Source organism: Acinonyx jubatus, chromosome D4 (assembly GCF_027475565.1).
Source record: "Acinonyx jubatus isolate Ajub_Pintada_27869175 chromosome D4, VMU_Ajub_asm_v1.0, whole genome shotgun sequence".
Lineage (NCBI taxonomy): Eukaryota > Metazoa > Chordata > Mammalia > Carnivora > Felidae > Acinonyx > Acinonyx jubatus.
The window spans coordinates 60,767,290-60,790,746 of NC_069391.1; the positions used below are offsets into that span (position 1 = coordinate 60,767,290).

Consider the following 23,457-nt stretch of genomic DNA (forward strand, 5'->3'; position numbering starts at 1 on the left):
CCCATTCGTCAGTCTGCAATGAGGGAACTAGGTTGTGTGAGTCAGGTTCTAAGCACCTCTCTCATATCCAACTTCCCACACGCGTTTTTTAGCAGTTTAAATAAACAATTATATGCACGCTTACTGCATATGTTTATCTCAGTGAATGGTACTTATTCAGGTGGTTGGGAAAAGGAAACATCCAGAAGCCTCATCAGTTTTTGTTGAAGGCTCTACAAGCTGCCGTCCTGGGACATGCCTCCTGCTTTGAGCACCAGAGCTGTCCCAAGACTCCTGCATACATCTGACCCTTATTAGAGACTGTCACTTATGAAGTACTTGGTCTGTGGCCTGCCCCAAACCCTTTGCCTCTTGTCCTTCGATTATGCCAGCCTTAGACCACATCGAGAAAATTTACGCTTACATTATAATGCCCTGGCAACGTATGCCCAAACAACCCTGAGGAAGCAGTGATGAAAAGCTATAAAGTTAATGCGGTGCAGATATGTCCCATGTGACTTTTCAGAGGAAGAACCTCTCCAGTAGAGATGACTGTGGTCCTGCAAAGAGCTGACTGAAGGTGTGAACAATCCAGAGCCTATCCTATCTTCTGCGGCCTCCATCCTACTGCCTTTCCTGTTCGGGTTTCTACAACAGTAGCTTTAGGAGAAAAATCACCCAACAGTGAGCTTCAGGATTTATCTTCTAGATAAGACAAATTATCTTTCTCAGTTTCAGAAGTGGACAAAAGGCAGTAAAACAGGCTCTCGTCAAAGGTTTAGAACTGAATCCTAATGCTGTCACCAATGAGGCCCTGAATTTGCATTACCAATCAGGGATATTACTTCTGGATTATTTAGGTAGACTTCCTTTGAAGAACAGTGAATGATCTATTCGTCGGTAATTTCTCCAAGCTTAGTTACCACATCGGTCAAGTAAAGATGACAGTAGCAACTATCCCTCATGAGAGTGTTCTCAGTGTTAAAAGAAATAACATACATAAAAAGTTTTGTACAGTACCTAAGACACAATAAGAACTAAGCAATGCTGCCCCATCTGTTCCAAAACTTTAACTCTTCAACACTAGCCCAACTCCTCACATTCTAGAAACGCTGAGCCTCTTCCTTCACCCAGGTAATAGAGATCACCAGGCATGAAATTCCCCACCTGTCCTGCCCTCCCCTCCACCTTCAGATCCACAATTTTAAAATATTTATGCTCACAATTACTCAGAAATTAGGTGACGATGGCTTTGTCACATCTTGTTATTTAATGCTTTGGTAGTAAAGCATGTGTTACCATATCACAAGCTAATTTTAAAACTATTTTAATAAGTGCATTTAAATATAATTGTCTCCTATGTAATCCTGTATATTTTATTTTAAAAACTTAAAAACATTTTTCTGAAAAGAGATCCATAGGCTTTACTAAAAATACTGCCAAAGGAGTCCATGGAACAGAAGAGTTAAGAACTCCTGACACAGAACTATTAAAAATGTCCACAGTCACTATGGACACTGTGATTACAACCATGCACACAAATGAACAGAGATTTCAATGAAGAACATCATGTTTAGGTCAGTGGAATTCTGGGTTTTCTTTTTCTCCTCTAAGGTTGTTGCTTTATTGTTTTTACAATAATATAAAAAAAAAGGATAGGGCATAAACCATGATATCTTTAGACCTATTTTTTCCTCTCCTATCATTTCAGGATCAGAAGTAGCCAACTTACTCCCACAGTGAACCAAAGGCACCATGTACTACCCTCTGTTTCCCTGTCTTTGCAACTAGCCATGAACAGGTCACAAAAAGGTGTACAGCTGCAACAGAGAAGTAAGTCAATTCCAAAATTGCAGATTTTCTTCATGAAAATGATAATGCCTTATCTACAATGTATACAACATTTTTCTTTCGTGAAAAATTGGCTGATCAACTTCAAACTGATGTTAGACCAACCCAGCAATGAACTCTTCAGCCAAAGGGTGGGAACATTAACTTCTTTTAAAAGTTCATTTCAATTAAAAGTAAATATTTTTTGGATGCTAGGCCACATCTTAATTATCCTTGGCATGGCTCTTATAATGAGCTTTTCATTCTCCCTCTATTTCTTAATGGATTTCTCAATATTTAAAAATTCCATTTCTGTGAGATCCTTCCAAACAGAACAGTGAATTACCCAAGCAGATGTGTGAAAGAACGTGTTCATACTTTAAGAGACATTTACTGCTTATACTATGGCTCGTTGGCAATCATAAAACTGAAGTGTGGTCTTCTATCATTCACATTACTTTTTTAAAAGATGAAGACAATCCAGTTTATCCTGGAATGCACACACTTCTATTTCTGTCATGTGTATGCTTGTGTAGAAAGAGAGTCCCTTTGCTCTCTCCATTCCACAAGAGTCCATCAAGCTTCAAGGTAGTAAAATATAAACGGCTTTGGTCTAAGTGTATGTACACATATGTTTTAGTCCTACAACTTCAAGGCCAAAGTAGTACTTTTAAATGGTAAATTAAAAAGAAAAAACCTTTTTCTTTGGAATCCTCTTCACTGGCCCTGGTAAGATTAATGCAACTGAGGGAATAAAAGAGATCAAGGCCTCGAGATTTTTTTTGTAATAAAGTAAGGGTTGGGGCTCATAATGCTTACTGGTATTTCAGCAATTTTCAGACTAATTCACACCACTTATCTCTACCTGCCAGACTAGAGGCACTGGTAGAGCCTAGAGTATGAGTTCCAGCTTTTCCACTAAGGAGGAGCACTCCTGGGCAAGCACCCCTGTGTCTGCGCCTCAGTTTCTCCAGCTATACTTGGCAGAATCACTGTAGGAATTAATGGGATAAGGGGTACAGAAGTGCCCTCTAAACATAAAAGGTTACAAACACGGCCATTGTTACTATTTTCTTTAAAAGATGAGGGGGGAAAAAGAAAGAGAATGTGATAATACGTCAGTTCTCTTCGGGGTGCCAAAGCAAAAGGCACCAGTGCTTGGGTATACAACACAAATGGGGCAGAAAATCAAGTTCCACTGTTTATCAGGGGAGTGTACCACCAAGGGACAAAAATGTGTGATTTTTAAACAAATCTTCACAAAGAGTGTAGCAGCATTTGCTGAACCTGTGCAGAGCCCAATGGTAAGACAAGCATCAACAACTCTTCTCAAACTAATCTGTAGCAAGTCTCCTTGATGGACCTGGCCTCACTCAATGTCATGTGATTTTTTCCTGCCAAAATCTTCCCAGCTGTGAGCCAGTATGTTCATTCTTCAATACTATCTTCCCATTTTGATGGCAAGTGTGATGACTACAGGTTAACTCTTTATCACCAGTGTACGTTTTTCAGATTTATTTTTATGAACCAGGAGGAGTGGGGAGAAATCTCCTTACCAGATTCAGGGTCTGCATCCAGAACACTGAAGTATTTACATTTTTTTCTGCTATAGCCACGTTTAGTAAACTAATTTTTAAAGCAGGGTCACTAAAAGCATGTATCTACCTACTTGCATCTATCACTCATCAAAATATAAGAAGCTAGATATTTGGGCTCACAGACTTGTGTTACAGTACAGACAGCATCTATTTCTACTTTCTTCTAGAAGGGAAAAACTCTACCAACGATTTCAAGTTTCTCAGTTACACAAAACAAAACAACATCTACATTATTAGGGTGGACAAAATATTCTATTCTACTACTAGACTTGTGTAAAGTTTGGCAAAATGTCACACAGTATTTTCCTATTTCTCTCAGGTGGATTCAGACCTCCACTCTGTATTAGGTTAAAGCCATTCCCATGAAAATGACAGACTGTAAGTTTCCACTGAAAACCATCTTCTTCCCAGGGAACAAAGAGTCACCTGTTCAGGTCCACTTGAAATATTCATGAACTCAGCAGAGAATCAGATTAAAAACAGAGCCCCCAAGCAGTGGAGGCTTTTGGTTTTTCCACCAAGTTTTAGGCTTTTCGATGGTCTTTTCACAACTTGGCTCACCTGTTCATACAATGGTTCTGTGCCCTACCGGGATTATATATTATCTTGCGAACTTTTACCTAATGAAGAAGAACAGGATATACAATTAATCCTTCCCCTTGCAGGTAAAGTTTAGCTATCAGTAGCCATACATGAGGAATCATGTCAGTGGGTTGCTATGCCTACTACCTCTAAATGACATTGGAGTTACATTAGATATATATCACAGGAAACAAATTCTTACATGAGTCAAATCTATCGATGGAAAGGGGATACACCACACACCCCAAAGTCATGTAAAAATGGTGCTGTTGTTTTGAATGGTCCACTATACTGCACCTTCTGTATAAACATTAAACAGCATCATAAAAAAAATCTAGTCCATTCCAAAGCCATCCCTTTATTTGATCACACCAGACACTAATGCAAAGGAAGCTTAACCCTTCTGAAAACATTTTAAGCCTGATCAAATTAAAAGCAGCACCAGAGGGATTATTATTTTATTTTTTTTTAGCAAGAACCCACAAGCAATTTACTTGACTACAGGAAAAAATGCAAAGAAATCCTTTATCACAAAATAGCTTCTTAACTCTTTCCACCAATAAACCTTCCATCCATCCAAGAATGCCTATCCTCCCTGCTGATAACAAGCTGTGGAGATAAATATTTTATTCTTTTTCTATAAAACCCCAAATGATGTTTTCAAATAAAATAAAAATAAAACTACCACATGCCACTGTCAGAAATGGTCCTAGAAGAGGTAAATGTCATTTTAAAGGCTGTGTGTTAAAATATTTAGGAGAAAGAATGTACTTGTCAAAGTTCCCACAGAAAGCTCCAAAGAGGTTATAAGTGCATTTATCAAATTTTCATCTACCTTAAAGCTGACCTACTGGGGAAACCACAGAAAGCCTGGCCTTCTGTTATGAGGGAGCTGGAGGTTTAGAGCTCTGGGCAGTAACAGGGTCACAGTCAAGTACAAGATGAGGCTTGAGACAGATTCTGCAACAACTCCCAGGGAAGGCACCATCACTCGGTGGCAGACTTCAGCATCCTGCTTTAAGCCACGGTTCAAACTAAGGAAGTGAACCCATCTGATGGACCATCAACCTTCCTGGGGAGAATTCTGACCTCTCAATCAAACCTAGCAAAGAAGTACCAACCAAATATTAGCAAAAGAAAGGCCAAGCCAGCAAAATACAGGAAGGATTTTTTTTTAAGTCTAATTTAAATAGCTTCCATACCCTACCCTTTGGGAATTATATTCAGTAACTTTTTTTTTAACAAGGAAAATTTGGTTTTAAGGAGCTTATGGGAACATTTAACTTAGACTGGAAAGGTTATCTGCTCAGTGTTAGGCTAAAAGCCAAAATCCACTTTTAGCCAGAGATGATTTTAATATTGTACCTCACAAGAGTATTGTCATGTGAGCAGCCGGTGTGATAAGCAGTGTAGTAAAGTTATGACTTCCCCCAAAGACCCATTAAAATGTATTATTAAGTAGAAAAAAAGTTCAGAAAATCCAAAAGGAATCCGTCTGTACTATCTCAGAAACAGTAAAAATGGTCTCCAACTTATCACTTCTTTGCTCTGCCTCCTCTACAAATACAAGTAAATACAGTGAAGAACTCAATGCTGATGCAAAAGAGGATGAGAATGCCTGACAGCTGTGTGCCACTGCAATGTTCTGAACATAATCTTTCCTTGAAATGTGCAATGAAGGAATCTATGGTGAATTCGAGTGACTGTAAAAAATAATATACATGTGGAAATTCCATGATATTTTTTAAATTACCCAACCTGTAATATATGTAAAATTAGAAACGTTATTTTGAAGACAAATAGTAACTTTTTCCAATTGTAATTTTTATAATTCTAGATTTTAATAACTCCAATATTTTTCTTCTTCCTTTCTGTTTTGGTTTTTAACTCATTCAACTTTTCCCCTTCATTGGTTCTTGAAAATTTTCTCCCACCTCTTCAATTAAAAACAAACAAAAAAAAAGAAATGTAATAACTTCATTTAAGTCAAGCAAACGTGCTTTAGAAAGCTCGACCAAATATCGACTTTCTCACCCAATCCTGCAAGAATGTGAAAGCACACTTGCAAAGGAGGTCCACTCTGCTATGGAACAACATTCTTTCTTCATAGTAACAATACTCCCGGCTGAGGGCGGCTGGCATGCAGGCACCCAATCCGAGCCCATCGACAGCTTGTAGAGTGGACAGATGAGGCGTGGAAAATATTTTAAATTAGTTCATTTATCTTGTCGAGACACAGGAAACGGCAACAAATTTCTCACATAAAAGAAAAAATAGAGAAAGACAATGCACCCATGGCAATGTGTAGCAAATTTAGTCCATTAAGTCAAACCCTTCAGACTATTTCATACTGCCTAATAATAGCCACATTTCATATCTTGAGGGAATTTTTTATGATCAAAAGATCTAGGAGGATGGCTAGGAATCACTGACTACTTTTCATTATTCGATGGACTCAGATTTTGAAACTCAAATAGTTTCTAAATCAATGGTTTTTGACTGATCCTGGGTAGATCTTGGGTCAATATTAATCCTAATAAGGCTAAGACATTGCAATAAGGAACTGAAAGTTCTCAAAGGTGAGCTCAAAAATGCCACTTAGGATGAGCTATGCAGCGATCATTTATGGATAGTGAACCTCCCCTAAAGTGAATGGACAAAATGGCCTTTGTTCCAGCTCCCCATTCCATGGTGGACACCCCAGGAACTTCTGGCTTCTTGGTTTCTTCCCACCTGAGTGTCTGGCACCGCACCACCTGTGCAGTGGTCTGTCACCTCCTGCTTCAGGAGTCCCTCCCAGGAGGAAAGCAAGCAAGTGTACACGAGGGAGCCAAACACTAGTACTGAGATCCACTGAGAATCAGGGACTTGTGTGAAACATAAGGTCCCACCCCAGCCCCCAATTAGAATTTCTGATTCATAGTCTGAACGGGGGCTCAGATATCTGCATTGTTCATACACTCCCAAGCCAGAGCTGGAAACCACTGTAGCATCCCAAACCAGCCTCCTTCACAAACCAAAAACAGATAGAATTTTGAAAATCTATATGCTCCTTTGCACAGTTTTAAGTAGACATATAAAATTTCTCATAACTTTAAGTAATTATAAAAGTTATAATTCTTCTGGGGCACCTGGGTGGCTCAGTCGGTTAAGCATCTGACTCTGGCTCAGGTAATGATCTCTCAGTTCGTGAGTTCAAGCCCCACGTCAGGCTCTGTGCTGGGATCTCAGAGCCTGGAGCCTGCTTCGGATTCTGTCTCCCTCTCTCTCTGCCCCTAACCCACTCGCACTCAGTCTCTGTCTCTCTCAAAAATAAATAAGCAGTGTGGGCACTTGGGTGGCTCAGTCAGTTAAGGGTCCGACTTCATCTCAGGTCATGATCTCATGTTTTGTGAGTTTGAGCCCCATGTCAGGCTCTGTGCTGACAGCTCGGAGCCTGGAGCCTGCTTCAGATTCTGTGTCTCCCACTCTCTCTACCCCTCCCCCATTCATGTTCTCTCTCTCTCATGCCTCTCAAAAATAAATAAAAGATTTAAAATTTTTTTTTAATAAATAAACATTAAATTTTTTTTAAAGTTATAATTCTTCTGTATTAAATAGTGATGTTTAGGAGAAAAAACACATCTCTACCCCTCCCATCCATTTAAAAATCATGAAAGAACAGGCGCTTCTTTCACAGATGTTATAGCATTCCTTCTTCTCTTTAAACTTATATTATCTATATTCTACTTCCTCCACAGAATTTTATCTGAAGATACTTTTATGCTCAAAGCCATTTTATTGACCACTATCATAATCCTCTGCATAACAAAAACATGCATATTAATTGAAGTTTCAGTTTTTAATTTTCCTATGACAAGGCTCTAAATTTTTTTTTAATTTTTTTAAACATTTATTTATTTTTGAGACAGAGAGAGACAGAGCGTGAACAGTAGAGGGGCAGAGAGGCAGGGAGACACAGAACTGGAAGCAGGCTGTCAGCACAGAGCCCGACGCAGGGCTTGAACTCACAAACTGTGAGATCACGACCTGAGCTAAAGTAGGATGCTTAAATGACTGAGTCACCCAGGAGCCCCGGGAGAAATGGATCTATTAACCAGATAAACAAATGAAGATTCTTTAAATTAGTTTATATAAATATGGGTTTATTTTGCACACTGATGGAGTGAGACAAGTTTCAAGTGTCACTTAAATTGTATTTTTCTTGGGGTGCCTGGGTGGTGCAGTCGGTTAAGCGTCCGACTTCAGCCAGGTCACGATCTCACGGTCCGTGAGTTCGAGCCCCGCGTCAGGCTCTGGGCTGATGGCTCAGAGCCGATTCTGTGTCTCCCTCTCTCTCTGCCCCTCCCCCGTTCATGCTCTGTCTTTCTCTGTCCCAAAAAATAAAATAAAAAACGTTGAAAAAAAATAAAAAAAAAATAAAATAAATTGTATTTTTCTTTTTTAAAAAAAGCACTCACATCAGTAAGTGGGTAGAAATATAAGAGTTCTGTTGCAGCAATATCCCTCAATTCTTTTGAACTCCTTCCAAGTCACATGCCCAAATGCATACCAGCCCCCATCCAGCACTATCTAGTGGCTGATATCCTTTGGGAGCTCCTTCAGTTTTGTCAAAAGTAAAGGAGCCATGTGAGTGGCAAATAAATACATGTTACCCTGTCATTACTTTCAGTTTGCAACTTTATTAAGACCAGTATTTTGCACCCTACCTCTGTTTAGCATGCCAGAGGTCTTTCAACTTGGGGCAGGAGCCGTGTCCCACCATAAGATTAGAAATGAGGGAGAATCAAGTGGGAGACTGACTGAAGGGCAGGAGGCCAGAAGACCCTATAGACTTCAGGCCTGCTCTCAGGCAGACAAACTTTAGGGAAAAGTATGAATTACCCATGGGCCTGTCCTTATGAGGGTACTCAGGGGGTGTATACCAGTTTGAAGGTTCTTGCAAGATGATCCTGCAGCCCATGATTGCAGGGGTCTTCTGGTGGCACCTACAGTTACCCAAGGCAGAGAGCACACTGATAGCAGCTCAGACAGAAGAAAGGACTGAACAGGGTGGTGTCCAGTACAGTGCTTACTTCCCAAGGACAGTGTGGCAGATGGGACGGGGGCACTAGAACTGAAGGAAGGGTGTGAGTATCCCTCTTAGAGCAGCCTATCCCAAAGTGGACTCTCCTGGTTCCACGATCTCCCCCAGCCTCACTCTTCTATAAAGAATCCATTGGGAAACACAGCACAAAATGTGGATAATTATTTCCCTCTGTGGCAGAAGGCATATTTACTCAGCAGAGTAATTCTGTTCTGATACTGCTGTTGCACAAATCACTGTACATAAGAGGACCCAAGACCAAAATCCTGTGTGGCCTAACTCTGAAATCCACAATTAGGGCTGGTGGAGTTTCAAAACATAGAAATATCTACCAATTTTTAAAACTTTCCTGCTTGATATGGTATTCAAATATACTAGAGATGAATATTTTTTAATGAAAAATAATAAAAGAAAGAAAAAGGAAAATACGAAGTTCTTCCGCTGCATGCTCCATTCACCTCAGGAGGGGTTAACGTAGGAACTCAGTGGGGAGCAACATTTTCTATAAATGCTAAAATTATCTCACCATACAGTCTGAGAAGAAAAACACAACAACAGGAAAAAAGTTTTTAAAAGTCCACACTCCTGTGAGCAGAGGAGGGGCGTGGGACCATCACCCTAACGCCTGCCTTTCTGCATCTAGCAGGAGCTTTCAACATGATGCCATCCTCAAGCAAGATTAAATGTCATCCAAGGACCCAGAGCTGCCCAAGGGTCAGCCACCATGACTCCATATGTTACAGTATAAAAGTCAGGTTAAGCATCAGACTAGAAAGAATCTATTTCTCCCTTCCTTTCATTTGTTCCTTAGTTCTCTCTAAACAATTAGAGTTTGTTAGAAACAACTCATTGGCTCTTTGAAACTAGGAAAGGAAAAGGGAAGACAGATCCTAGAATATTAATTTTGGAACTGAAAGGATAATTTACCCTAGAAGAAACTAAGGCCTGAAGAGGATGAGCATTTGCCCGTGGTCACACAACCATGGCCAGGATGCCCGTGTAGGCCATACTGCTCTCCTCTGCCACACTGCTCCAGGGCTCCTGCATCATTCTACTTGGCTCCCATCCCACTGGCTTCTTTCAGTTCCCTGATGTGCCTAGCTGCTACCCTCTTCAGGGTCCTTGAATGTACCACTCCCTTTACCTACATAACTCCCTCCCCTCTTCCCCTGCCATCACTACCTTCATCTTGGCTATACCTACCCATCTTTAAGCTCTGAAATGTCATTCCTTCAAGAGCATCCATTCTTCACCCCACAAATTAACTTAGTCTGCCTGATAGATATTCTTGCAGCACCACACCTCTTCATAATCATTTTTTAACATATCTCTCTACTTAGACCTATGAGCTCCAAGAACTTAAGAACATTGGAACTAATATGTCCTTGTTCATGTTTATAAGCCTTTATGTGTAACCCCTTATAAGTAACTTCTCAGGACCTGGAACATATTTACAGACAAATTTAATAAATATTTACTACATGTCAGACATTGCTTTGAGGATGTTATACAAACTATTCACTTAATCCTCTAAACTCCATGAAATAGGTAACACAAATATTTCCACTTTACAGAAGAAGAAACTGAGGCACAGAGCAGTTCAGAAACTTCACCAAGATCACACAGCTTGTAAGTGGAAGAGTTATTTAAAATACATACAGTGTGATACTCTACATGGAAAACCCAAAAGACTCTACCAAAAGACTGCTAGAACTGATACATGAATTCAGCAAAGTCACAGGGTACAAAATCAATGCACAGAAATTGGTTGCATTTTTATACACCAATAATGAAGCAACAGAAAGACAAATAAAGAAACTGATCCCATTCACAATTGCACCAAGAAGCATAAAATACCTAGGAATAAACTTAACCAAAGATGTAAAAGATCTGTATGCTGAAACTATAGAAAGCTTATGAAGGAAATTGAAGAAGATATAAAGAAATGGAAAAACTCTCCGTGCTCATGGATTGGAAGAATAAATATTGTCAAAATGTCAGTACTACCCAAAGCTATCTACACTTTCAATGCAATCCCAATCAAAATTGCACCAGCATTCTTCTCGAAGCTAGAACAAGCAATCCTAAAATTCACATGGAACCACAAAAGGCTCCAGATAACCAAAGTAATTTTGAAGAAGAAGACCAAAGCAGGAGGCATCACAATCCCAGACTTTAGCCTCTACTACAAAGCTGTAATCATCAAGACAGCATGGTATTGGCACAAAAACAGACACATAGACCAGTGGAATAGAGAACCCAGAATTGAACCCATAAATGTATGGCCAACTAATCTTTGACAAAGGAGGAAAGAGCATCCAATGGAAAAAAGACAAGTCTCTTTAGCAAATGGTGTCCAGGAGAACTGGACAGCAACATGCAGAAGAATGAAACTAGACCATTTTCTTACACTCTACACAAAAATAAACTCAAAATGTATGGAAGACCTGAATGGGAGACAGGAAACCATCAAAACCCTACATGAGAAAGCAGGTAGCAACCTCTTTGACTTCAGCCACAGCAATTTCTTACTCGACACATCTCCAAAGGCAAGGGAGTTACAAGGAAAAATAAACTATTGGGACCTCATCAAGATAAAAAAAAAAAAAAAAAGCAAAAAAAAACTTCTGCACTGCAAAGGAAACAATCAACAAAACTAAAAGGCAAGCAACGGAATGGGAAAAGATATTTGCAAATGACATATCGGATAAAGGGCTAGTATCCAAAATCTATAAAGAACTCCAAACCTGAACACACCTCCACCTCCAAACTCCACACCTGAAAAACAAATAATCCAGTAAAGAAATGGGCGGAAGACACGAATGGACACTTTTCCAAAGACGACATCCAGATGGCCAACAGACACATGAAACGACGCTCAATGTCACTCATCATCTGGGAAATACAAATCAAGGCCACACTGAGATACCACCTCATGTCAGTCAGAGTGGCTAAAATGAACAAATTAGGAGACTATAGATGCTGGTGAGGATGTGGAGAAACAGGAACCCTCTTGCACTGTTGGTGGGAATGCAAACTGGTGCGGCCACTTTGGAAAACAGTGTGGTGTGAATGTTCCTCAAAAAATTAAAAATAGAACTACCCTATGACCCAGCAATAGTACTACTAGGAATTTATCCAAAGGATACAGGAATGCTGATGCAAAACGGCATGTGTACCCCAATGTTTATAGCAGCACTTTCTACAATAGCCAAATTATGGAGAGAGCCTAAATGTCCATCAACTGATGAGTGGATAAAGAAGATGTGGTTTATATATACAATGGAATACTACTTAGCAATGAGAAAGAATGAAATCATGCCATTTGCAGCAACATGGATGGAACTATAAGGTATTATGCTGAGTGAAATAAGTCAGAGAAGGACAGATTATCATATGTTTTCACTGATATGTGGATCTTGAGAAACTTAACAGAATGCCATGAAGGAAAGGAATGGGGAAAAAAAATAGTTACAGAGAGGGAGGGGGGCAAACCACAAGAGACTCTTAAATACAGAGAACAAACTGAGGGTGGATGGCAGGGTGGGGGAGAGGGGAAAATGGGTGATGAGCATTAAGGAGGGCACTTGTTGGGATGAGCACTGGGTGTGGTATGTAAGCCAATTTGACAATAAATTATATTCATAAAAAAGAATAATTAGTTTGCAAAATAAACCTAGTCTTAAATAAATAAATAAATAAATAAATAAATAAATAAATAAATAATACATGCAATGTGCACTGGGTCTCATTTATGGTAGCAGCTTTATGAATGATCAAAGAGACCTGCATTAGGACATAATCAATGCTTGGAACAATTATTATCATTATTTAAGTTTATTTATTTATTTTGAAAGAGACAGAGACAGCACAAGTTGGGGAAAGGCAAAGAGAGAGGGAGACAGAAATCCCAAGCAGGCTCCATATGGCCAGCACAGAGCCTGATGTGGGGCTCGAACTCACAAACCATGAGATCATGACCTGAGTTGAAACCAAGAGTCAGACACTTAACCTACTGAGGCAACCAGGAGCCCCCAACACTTAGAACAATTACTATAGGACAAGCCCACTGGGCACTATGGCAGCATTTGCCAAAAGCATATGATGGAACAGACTTTATATTATCTTTCATGCTCTAGTAGAAACAATCTCTAAAACCTCAGTGGTTAACAACACAAAATGTTTATTTCTTGTTCATGTCAAATGCTGGCTATGACTCTGTCCTGGGCCTTCTTTAATCTGGGATCAAGGCTGAGGGCACATCCCCCATCAGAACCAAGCCATTCTCACAGATGGTGGCACCATGCAGGGGCACCTAAAGCTTCAGTTTAGTAGCACTCAGGTCATTACCACGGACATTAAATTAAGAGCTCCCATGCTCATTATTTTATTTCCTTAAGTTCCCCAGTGCATTAGAAGCAACCAACTAACTCCATTAAGATTATTTTCACTAAAATGCTCATGGTTACTTAGAGCCTGTCTTCTCTAGGCACTTGATTACAAGGACCTAAAGGCGATGATCTGAGTAACTCTTTGCCACAGCTATACCACAGACTACCAGTTGAATCCTTTCTATAAATCTCTAAGGCTTTTTAGTCCTGTCTCTACATAGTGCTTTTACTCATTCAACCTTATCCCAACCGAAAAACCCCTTAATGACCTGGACCAAAATTCTCATAGAGTTACAGTGGAGAGACCTCGCCTATCTTTCCTTTGAGAGAAGGGACGATAAAGAAGGAATATAATCTAACAATTTTACTGTTTAAATGATACCACTTTGTCTCATATGGAACTTAACTTCTATTTGCCCGGGGCTCTTTACACGTGATAATTCATGATTCGTTATGTCTTTGGATGTTAGATATGATTATCTCATTTTACAGGTAGCAAATAATATTAGATGCCTAGTGATTAAGTTCCTTGCATTAAGATTCATAGCCAGCAGCAGAACCAGGACAAGAAGACCCCTCCTGGTGTTCTACCCCTTGCACAGAAATGTTAACCTATAATTTCTAATGACTTCGAGCTAAAGTTAAGACATAGCTGGAGTAAACATCACCAATTCCTTTCCCCTGACATACACAAAGGCATCTATTCACACATACTAAATATATATATTTTTATATGCATGTGTGTGCTTTATATATATACACACATATGAACATATGCACAAAACACTGACTCAGAATGGCGGGGGGGGGGGGTAATGTTCTTGAACTGTTGAGTACTTGCACACTGGTGAACAGACAGAACTCTACTTATTTGATAAATAATTAAATACTGTGCTCACTTCTTCATGAAAATAGACAATAGGGAACTGCAGGTCTCATTTCTGCTTGAGACTGAACCCTAACAATGGCAAGGAACATAAATATTAAATAAGGAAAATGCCTGTAATGTTTGGTGCTATATTTTATCACTTCTCCTAAATCTGACAATTTCCTTTTATTGCATACAACTTGATCATTCATTCTGTTGAACAACAGACATAAGCCCCTATTGTCAGCTCTCTGTTTTGCTACTGCAAATGCTTGACAAAATTGCCCGTTTCATTTTTTATTCTCTATAGATTGTTCTGCCCTCAAGGAAGTGGCTCTGAAGCAGTGTGAGATCTGGAGTGGAGCATGACAACTCAGCAGTCTCAAGATGAAGTGTCAAGTCAGCAGACAAAGCTGGCTGCAAAAGCAAAGCAGACTCTCACAGGAAAAGGACTGCCTGCAGCCCTCTGGCAGCATGCTGGGACTCACAGGCAGGACACAATCAAAGCTCTGCTTCTGCAAATGGTTACATGTGAAGGACTATCCCTTTCACCGTCAACCTCAGAGAAGACCCAAACTACAAGGCTCTGGAAGATCCAATGAACGTTTGTGGAGTCACCTCTAAATGGGATGCCTTTGTCCCTCATGTCTTACCTTGATCACAATATAAGTGACAATGCCTGACTGGGTCTCCTAACTCCTCCTAAATCTCACCTGCTAGGAATCCTGATATGAAACATAGGTGGGCACACACTATTCCTAATGGAGTACTGGTTTGAGTCCCTCTGTGCCATTCTAGCAGCCAAGGTCGGAGGGAAATCTTGTAACTTGTCCACTCATTCATCATTTATTTTTTATTTATTTATTTATTTATTTATTTATTTATTTATTTATTTATTTATTTTATTTTATTTTATTTTTGAGAAAGAGAGAGAGACAGAGACAGAGACAGACTATCCGAAGCAGGCTCCAGGCTCCAAGTTGTCAGCACAGAGCCCGACGCAGGGCTCAAACCCATGAACTGTGAGATCATGACCTGAGCTGAAGACTGACACTTAACCAACTGAGCCACCCAGGCACCCCCACTCATTCATCATTTAAGCCTTTTCTGGGTATGGGCTCAGGCCCCACCTGCAGCTCTAGTGATGCAAAGACGAACGGATTACAGTCTCTGTCCTGCAGGAAGAACAGAATCCCCAGAGAAAGAAGTTTCTGGAATATTTCTTTGATGATTTCATTCTCAGAGCCACCATGATGCCATTCATAGGAAGACAGGCCAAGCCAAGAGAATGGCACTTCATGTCTAAATGTAATCTACCCAAATACCTTCCTAAAAAGTCCTTTGGCCAGTAATTAGCTCTTTAGTTCCTGCACCATCCAATCTCTAAAGGAGTGCAAGAAATTTAGAATATTCATCCTGTCCCTTGAGTTTGTGAAATAACACGTGCCATTGCTTATGAGCCCCTTGGTCTACCTTCTACTGACTGCCCCTCTGAACTCATCTCCAGAGCTTTAGACACTTATTTTTCAGACACCAGAAACCCAAAGGATTTCTTCCATCAACATGAAGAGGTCTGTCTTCATATTTCCTTATACAAAGCAGCTATTCTACTTCCCAGATTTACCCATTACTCCTCCAGGCTCTGGGCCCATGGGTGTGTTCAATGTTTTTCAACAGAAATGTCAGGTGTGATTCTGGCATTTATGGTTGCCAACATCTTCGAAGTGGATGAATGCCAGGGTTGTACTCCTGGAGGCACTGTCAGTTGCTGGGTTAGTAACACCTATGAAAGCGGATGATCTCCTCTGATCTTTTACGTATCTGCGTGCAGGACACATGCTCAGGTTTCCCTCTGTTGTTCCTTGCTTGCAGTGAATTTGGCGTATTGTGTGGGGCATGGGTAGGAATGTTTCCCTTCAGTTATTTAAAACCCTACGGGCGTCAGGCTTGCCAAACCATAAATTTAGGAAATTGCATTCTGTTAGACTAAGTCCTTCCCTTAGCACTTTAGTCACTGAGTTATTCTTCAATTTCTTCCCTACAAACATTTGGCCCAGATCCTGAGGTCCATCCCGTATCGATGTGTCTCTTCGGCACATAAAAGAGATTCAGGAAAGGAGAAGAACAATAAAAGTTCAGGTTTACTGGCAGCACTAAGTGAAGTAATCCCACTACGCATACACTTTTCTTACAGGAAGAAGTAAGAAGGTTCTTACTCAACCTTTTCATTCACCTGCCTGATGAGATCTACAAATATTTTAAGAGGGTAATTTGGAAGACTTACAGCAGCAGAAGTTGTTCAAGCTGTAGCATTAGTCTCCATCGTTTGCTTTAGGTTTGCCCTGGACATTTAACTCATTTACACAAGTGAAAAACTAACTGCCTATTTATTAATCAGGCCAACATAGACTCACTTAAACTATTTGCTAACAGTCCTCTTTATACAGTAGTCGTCTTCAAATGTTTTTTCTTACAATTCCCCAAAGACTTTTGGAAACTACATCTTTCCTTTCATATGTTAAAGTTAACCCTTACAATTTTTTTTATTTTAGGATTAAAAATATTAAAGGGTATTATTTTCTAGTATAGAATTCTAAGTTATAATCATATGTTTGCTTTCAATATATTTTTGTCAAACTTTTGAGACTACAGATTAAACCCAATTTATGTGAAGTATCTGATATACGTGTGTGTGTGTGTGTGTGTGTGTGTGTGTGTGTAACACAACAGACAAAGGCAATCCGCATTACCAAACCAATCTGCCAAAACTGATTTGGTTTCTATCAGAATAAGTCTGGATTCATTTTTAAAACAAAATACATATATTAATACATATTCCCTTATCAAGCATCTCATTTCTGAATTCTATTTCGAAGAGTTAATCAAAAGTGTATTAGGGTAAAATATAGGCCTCAAGTATATAATGGCTTACACATAATAGGAATTCATTTCTGGCTCATGTAACAGTACTGGACTGGAGCAGCACTCCTCCAGTCATTCAGGGACAAAAGTGCCGCCATCTCAACATTTGGGTTCTGGGGTGTCAATCTGGACAGTAAGGAGAGCAGCATGCGGGGAGATTTAGAAGCCAGACTTGGGAGTAGTACCCATCATTTCCACTCCCTTATCTCTGGCTGAGCTTCTAGCTGCAAGGAAGGCTGGATGACGTGGACCAGCTGTGGACCAAAGAAGAGAAGACTGTGGATATTAATGGGTAGCTAGTAGATAAGGTCACAGCTTTTGCAATAAACTTATGGCCTACATGAAACAATGTGCTATTCTCTTCAGTACTTATTACCTAATCTATCTTTGTTTTGCTGCCTTAAGACTTGCATTCAGGGGGCGCCTGGGTGGCTCAGTCGGTTAAGCGTCTGACTTTGGCTCAGGTCATGATCTCACAGTTCGTGGGTTCGAGCTCCGCATCAGGTTCTGTGCTGACAGCTCAGAGCCTGGAGCCTACTTTAGATTCTGTGTCTCCCTCTGTCTCTGCCCCTCCCCTGCTTGCATTCTGTCTCTCTGTCTCTCTCAAAAATAAATAAACATTAAAAAAAAATCACACACACACAAAAGACTTGCATTCAGGATCTCTTTGTTTACCTATCTGAGAGTAATGCAATTATTCTATAAAGCAAAATGGGTAGTGGGAAAAGAGAACCAGCAGCCCCTTCCAACATTCATTCTCAAACAGATCAATATGAGAAAAGAGTACATACAAAAGTTGAGGGTCTGGTAATTAATTCTCTCAGATCTATCACTGCATTGGATCTCTAAGACAGTCTTTGCATAACTCTATGCACCTGGACCGCAGTTTGAATCACTGACATACAAAGTATTAGAACACATTCAGGATCACAGAATTCTAAAGTGCAAAGTACCAGTGCATTTTACAGAGGTGGAAAATTAGCCAAAGAGATGTCCAAAGTCACTCTCACAGAGGTTAAGGCACATAGTAGGGCCATTCCTTACTTTAGCAAACTCATTTTTGCCTTTGGTGTGAATAGGTATTTTTAGCTTTTATTGCATGGTGTGTAGATAGGAGCTAACACAGCAGGCCTGGGATTGGTATTCACTGAAAATCCTGCTTACAAGGTTGGCCCCTGGCAGTTGTCTGGCAACCTCAATTTCAGGAGAGTTCTGCCAATTCCCTAGGAATGACTCACTGTGCCGAAACTATACAGTCCCAACAATATGGTGAGTGCTTGCTTCTCTTCCAGGAGTCTGGAATTTTGGTACATGCTAGGCAGAGGGTATCCAGTAAAAACTGTGGGCCCTGATTCTCTCACAAGGTTGTCTGGTTGGCAACATTTTGCACGTGTTGTCACAACTCATTCCAGGGGGAATCAAGGAGTGCTATGCGACTCAGCTGGGAGAGGACTCTGGAAGCTTGCCCCTGGTTTCCTCCAGCCTTTATCCCCAGTACCTTTTTGCTCGGCTAACTGTGCTCTCTGCCCCTGCACTGTAATCACAGCTGTGAGCACAGCTGTGTGCAGGGTCCTGTGAATCCTGCCAGTGAATCACTGAACTTGGGGGTGGTCTGGGGTCTCCTGACAAATAAGAACAGACTAATTTCAGGATATTTAAAACATAGTAAGTAAAGATAGATATTTCAGTACATTTTGAATTCAAGTTATTTGGGGGGATATGGGACCTCTAGAAAAGGCTCAAAGCAATTTATATTCAATTTAACTAAGCTGCATACTTTTTAAATGACAGACGATAATGAAAATCATTTAAAAATACTGATCTTGGTCTTAGCTAACAAGTAAAACAAGGATTCCCTGAAAATTACTACCAAAGATATCAGAAAGGAAACTTCTATGTTGAAAGGAACCATTAATAAGAAGATGAATATGGAATTGTGAACATTGTTAAGAAAAAAAAAATGTGTCCATAATTGAAAGGGGGGAAAAAAGATGACTCAGAGTCACGAACGAACTGATGTTTTGCTGAGGGGGGTGCAAAATGGGTGAAGGGGAGTGGGGGATATGGCTTCCAGTTATGGAATGATAAGTGATGAGATAAGAAGGAGGAAACCCATAGACACTCTCTCAACTGTAGTTTGTCACATACCCCTCCTATTGGGGTCATTAGACAATAAGTCATACAAAAGACCAAAGTGTTTAAATAACATTTTCTCCAATTTTATACGTTACTGTTTCCCTCTGATTTTACAAGCAGTACAAGGGTTCTTGTAGAAAAACTTCAAATTACACCAAAATATGTCTAAAATTAGTTTTTAATCACCCAATATACACTACCATCCAGAGGCAACCACAATACGGCATTTAGAATCTTTTCCCTGTTTGTTAAAAACAACAACAATTAGGAAAATGCTGCGCATATAATGTCTCTTAAACTCTTTTTTTCTCATCAAAATGTGGTTTACACACAAAAATAAACTCAAAATGGATGAAAGACTTAAATGTGAGACTTGAAACCATAAAAATCCTAGAAGACAACACAGGCAATAACCTCTTTTACACTGGCTGCAGCAACTTTTTTCCAGATATGTCTCCTCAGGCAAGGGAAACAAAAACAAACAAAAAAAAACTATTGGGACTATGTCAAAATAAAAACCTTTTGCACAGTGAAGAAAACCATCAATAAAAATAAAAGGCAAGCTATGGAATGGGAGAACATATCTGCAAATGATATATATGATAAGGGGTTAATAACCAAAGAACTGGAGTGGGCTATAGAAGACGGCGGCATAGGAGGACACTGGGCTCACCGCGTCCTGCTGATCACTTAGATTCCACCTACACCTGCCTAAATAACCCAGAAAACCGCCAGAAGACTAGCAGAATGGATTCTCTGGAGCCAAGCGCAGACGAGAGGCCCAAGGAAGAGGGTAGGAAGGGCGGAGAGGCGGTGCTGCGCTACATGGACTGGCGGGAGGGAGCCAGGGTGGAGGGGCAGCCTGCTGGCCAAGCAGAGACGCCCAGTCTGGCTGGCAAAGCGGAGGAAAAGGATAGAGTGTGTTCTGACAGCAAGCGGGACTTAATATCTGGAAGGTTATAAGTTAACAGCTCTGCTCAGAGAGCGGGAAGGCTGGAGGACAACTGGAGGGAGAGTTGTTAAGACCCAGACGACAGAGCTCAGCTTGGTGGGGAACAAAGGCGCTCACCGGCGCCATCTCCCTCGCCCATCCCCCAGCCAAAATCCCAAAGGGAACCAGTTCCTACCATGGAACTTGCTGGCACCCTGCAAACACCCAACATTGTGCTTCTGAGGATCCATCCCTCGGGCAGGTCTGACTCTCTCCAGGTGCTGCAGGGCCCCTCCCAAAGCGCATCACCAGAAGGATAAGCGAGCTGAGCCTGCTCCTCCCGCCCCTGTGCACCTTGCCGATCCACCCCAGCTAATACACCAGATCCCCAGCACCGCAAGCCTGGCAGTGTGCAAGTAGCCCAGATGGGCCAGGCCACCCCACAGTGAATCCCACCCCTAGGGGAGGGGAAGAGAAGGTACACACCAGGCTGACTGTGGCCCCAGCGGTGGGCTGAGGGCAGACATCAGGTATGACTGTGGCCCCGCCCACCAACGCAAGTTATTCAAGACAGCACAGGGGAAGTGCCCTGCAGTTCCGCACCACTCCAGGGACTCTCCAAAATGACAAAATGGAAGAATTCCCCTCAGAAAAATCTCCAGGAAATAACGACAGCTAATGAACTGATCAAAAACGATTTAAACAATATAACAGAAAGTGAATTTAGAATAATAGTCATAAAATTAATCACTGGGCTTGAAAAGGACAGCAGAGAATCTATTGCTACAGAGATCAAGGGACTAAGGAACAATCAGGAGGAGCTAAAAAAATGCTATAAATGAGCTGCAAAATAAAATGGAAATGACCACGGCTTGGATAGAAGAGGCAGAGGAGAGAATAGGTGAACTAGAAGATAAAATTATGGAAAAAGAGGAAGCTGAGAAAAAGAGAGATAAAAAAAATCCAGGAGTATGAGGGGAAAATTAGAGAACTAAGTGATACACTAAAAAGAAATAATCTACGCATAATTGGTATTCCAGAGGAGGAAGAGAGAGGGAAAGTTGCTGAAGGTGTACTTGAAGAAATCATAGCTGAGAACTTCCCTGATCTGGGGAAGGAAAAAGGCATAGAAATCCAAGAGGCACAGAGAACTCCCTTCAGAGAACTTGAATTGATCTTCTGCACAACATATCATAGTGAAACTGGCAAACTACAAGGATAAAGAGAAAATTCTGAAAGCAGCGAGGGATAAACGTGCTCTAACATATAAAGGGAGACCTTTAAGACTCGTGACCAATCTCTCTACTGAAACTTGGCAGGCCAGAAAGGAATGGCAGGAAATCTTCCATGTGATGAACAGAAAAAATATGCGGCCGAGAATCCTTTATCCAGCAAGTCTGTCATTTAGAATAGAAGGAGAGATAAAGGTCTTCCCAAAGAAACAAAAACTGAAGGAATTCGTCACCACTAAACCAGCCCTACAAGAGATCCTAAGGGGGATCCTGTGAGACAAAGTGCCAGAGACATCGCTACAAGCATGAAACCTACGGACATCACAATGACTCTAAACCCATATCTTTGTATAATAACACTGAATGTCAATGGACTAAATGCGCCAACCAAAAGACATAGGGTATCAGAATGGATAAAAAAACAAGACCCATCTATTTGCTGTCTACAAGAGACTTGGTTTAGACCTGAGAACACCTTCAGATTGAGACTGAGGGGATAGAGAACTATCTATCATGCTACTGGAAGTCAAAAGAAAGCTGGAGTAGCCATCCTTATATCAGACAAACTAGACTTTAACTTAAAGGCTGTAACAAGAGATGAAGAACGGCATTACATAATAATCACAGGGTCTATCCATCAGGAAGAGCTCACAATTATAAATGTCTATGCGCCGAATACAGGAGCCCCCAAATATATAAAACAATTACTCACAAACATAAGCAACCTTATTGATAAGAATGTGGTAATTGTAGGGGACTTTATCACCCCACTTACAGAAATGGATAGATCATCTAGACACACAGCCAATAAAGAAACAAGGGCCCTGAATGATACATTGGATCAGATGGACTTGACAGATATGTTTAGAACTCTGCATCCCAAAGCAACACAATATACTTTCTTCTCGAGTGCACATGGAACATTCTCCAAGATAGATCACATACTGGGTCACAAAACAGCCCTTCATAAGTTTACAAGAATTGAAATTATACCATGCATAATTTCAGACCACAATGCTATGAAGCTTGAAATCAACCACAGGAAAAAGTCTGGAAAACCTCCAAAAGCATGGAGGTTAAAGAACACCCTACTAAAGAATGAGTGGGTCAACCAGGCAATTAGAGAAGAAATTAAAAAATATATGGAAACAAATGAAAATGAAAATACAACAATCCAAATGCTTTGGGACGCAGCAAAGGCAGTCCTGAGAGGAAAATACATTGCAATCCAGGCCTATCTCAAGAAACAAGAAAAATCCCAAATACAAAATCTAACAGCACACCTAAAGGAAATAGAAGCAGAACAGCAAAGACAGCCTAAACCCAACAGAAGAAGAGAAATAATAAAGATCAGAGCAGAAATAAACAATATAGAATCTAAAAAAACTGTAGAGCAGATCAACGAAACCAAGAGTTGGTTTTTTGAAAAAAATAAACAAAATTGATAAACCTCTAGCCAGGCTTCTCAAAAAGAAAAGGGAGATGACCCAAATAGATAAAATCATGAATAAAAATGGAATTATTACAACCAATCCCTCAGAGATACAAGCAATTATCAGGGAATACTATGAAAAGTTATGTGCCAACAAACTGGACAACCTGGAAGAAATGGACAAATTCCTGAACACCCACACACTTCCAAAACTCAATCAGGAGGAAATAGAAAGCTTGAACAGACCCATAACCAGCGAAGAAATTGAATCAGTCATCAAAAATCTCCCAACAAATAAGAGTCCAGGACCAGAAGGCTTCCCAGGAGAGTTCTACCAGACGTTTAAAGCAGAGATAATACCTATCCTTCTCAAGCTATTCCAAGAAATAGAAAGGGAAGGAAAACTTCCAGACTCAATCTATGAAGCCAGTAATAGTTTGATTCCTAAACCAGACAGAGACCCAGTAAAA

The 23,457-nt window shown here is 40.4% G+C and overlaps 1 protein-coding gene and 1 long non-coding RNA gene across 24 annotated transcripts in view; one reads left to right on the forward strand and one right to left on the reverse strand.

Moving 5' to 3' along the window:
• The window catches only part of KDM4C (lysine demethylase 4C), a 425,929-nt gene that overhangs the window by 82,990 nt on the left and 319,482 nt on the right, over positions 1–23,457 (reverse strand). The window lies entirely within an intron of this gene.
• On the forward strand, positions 1,662–15,017 carry LOC113595867 (uncharacterized). The gene is made up of 2 exons (XR_003416496.2): positions 1,662–1,812; positions 14,645–15,017. It is a non-coding gene; the product is annotated as an uncharacterized LOC113595867 (long non-coding RNA).